This window comes from Oratosquilla oratoria, chromosome 23 (genome assembly GCF_046742065.1).
Source record: "Oratosquilla oratoria isolate Oo_2021 chromosome 23, ASM4674206v1, whole genome shotgun sequence".
Lineage (NCBI taxonomy): Eukaryota > Metazoa > Arthropoda > Malacostraca > Stomatopoda > Squillidae > Oratosquilla > Oratosquilla oratoria.
In genome coordinates, this window is record NC_134799.1 from 19749392 (window position 1) to 19751704 (window position 2313).

The following is a 2313-nucleotide window of genomic DNA, read 5'->3' on the forward strand; positions in this document are numbered from 1 at the left end:
AAATTCATATAATACATTATTGGCGTTCTCAATATCACTATTATCAAATAACAACATTTATAGTATAGTAACAGTATCTTCTTGATAGGGTCGCTGGATTCGTTTAAAATCCAATATTGGTAATATTGGACTCGAAACCGAGCGGGTTCCCATGCGCTAATGTGCTGCGAGCAACAACCACTAAACGAATAGAAAACATCCTTAAGAAACAAGAGCCTGTATAGTTATTAGTGGAACTGTGAAATTGAGAAAAAGCATGTGCTTCACAACGAAACAAGAACAGTGCCATTTTTTGGTATGATTATGCATAAAAATGCCCATATATCAGTAGCTGCACCACAATACAAAAACAGATACATGAAGTGAAATCATCTCCATGTGGGGAAAATTATTTACAAGATTGAAACAGCAAGTTGAAAAACATCAGCATGTACAAAATCACAAACAAACCCACAACCAACCAAACTGAAACCGCATGAATAACAACCACGAGATTCCTCAAAGTGTTTCCAATCAAACTGATTGAAGTTTATAGTTGCCAAGAACGTAGTTTCGCCTAAAATATGCTTCTTGCTTATGAACACTACATATCAAACTTGCACGGACAACGAAGGCTGTAAAATTGAAACTTCAATTGATTTTTCTTACTTAGTTTGAATTGATTTCATCATCTATTGTATCTTTAAGAAATTACTCAATCTCATTAGTCATTAATATCAGTTATATCTGGTTTTCCATATAAATACGATCCATTCATATTGGCACCATCTCAAATATGACAGAGAAAAAATCAACGTGGGTAGAGGATAAGAATGAATATGAAGAAAAGTTTAAGAAGAGTTAAGAACTATGATGAAGTTTGGAGTGTGACAGAGGTCAAATGTGATATAACTTGGGTGTGTCGAATTTATATATATATATATATATATATATATATATATATATATATATATATATATATATATATATATATATACATAAATTCCACTACAATAATGTATTGTAACCTATTATAAAGTATTTTTATATTATCGGTATTAAAGCAATGATTGGTATTAACTAAAAAAAAAATATTAGCATAATCATTAATACAGTGTAATTTTATAGTTTGAAATTATTTCTAAATTGTCTCTTCTACTCCAGCAGTAAACATTCACCAACCCCCTGATTATATATTCATCGACCCCCTTTCGACCCCTTGGATGCCGATATCGACCCCGCAGGTGTCGATATCGACCACTTTGAGAACCCCTGGTCTATATACTTTGGGAATACTATTGTCGCCTCGCTACGCCCCGATTCGTTGTATAGCCTATCTCAGATAGGCTATACATATATATGTCACACATTACAGATAGGCTATCTGTAATGTGTGACATTTCTACAGCGGGTTACAGGTGATTTGAGGCGTGGGTCATATATAATGAAAATAGTTGAACTTGCATAACGCCGCAATAATACACATATGTTGTCCTCATTTCAGATGGGGAGGGGGTTAATGGTAGGGCTAGCGCTGATGGCTGACAAATTTTTAGCCCTGGCCATTAAAAATTCCACTTAGTAAAGTCGTTTTAATGAGTGTTTTAAATTTTCAATTTGCTCATTTCACGTCTTTGTAGATGACGTGAAACCCACCAACGACAATGACAAAATAGATCTGATTATTTTCTATAAAAACATGAAGACATCCCAACTCCTTATTAAGAACAACCCCTGCCAGAGGACACCGGAACTTCAGCGTAGCCATCTCGTGTATGAATACTCCTGCAGAAAAGGGAACTGTGATGCCCTCAATGAAACATACATAGGGATGACTACGACGAAGTTCACGAGGCGCCTCACCCTTCACCTCTCTAATGGCGCTATCAAGCGACACCACAAAGACGTACATCAGACCCCACTGACAAGAAAGTATTTGGAGGAGGGCATCACTATTTTACAGACAGAAACAAACCACACACGCCTTCATATCCTAGAAGCCTTATACATAGAAGATAAAAACCCTACCATGAACAGACAGACTCCGGACCCATTCACTATCCCCACATCAAAAGACATCGAACTCCGCTTTCGGCTCACAGCCGCTAGGCCCGAGGGCGGCGCTACGCGTCCTGCTTCCTGATTGGCCAACCGGATCAGCACTGAAGTGTTTGTGATCTGTGTATTGTGTATTTATAATCATTTCCCACACACTGTCCAAACCCACGCCCCCAGTACCAACCCCACGAGCACAGGACCGACGGTCCCCTCCACCGCAATATCCGTCTGATGTCATCCCCCTTAGGGAGGATGACATCGACCTGATTGTGACTG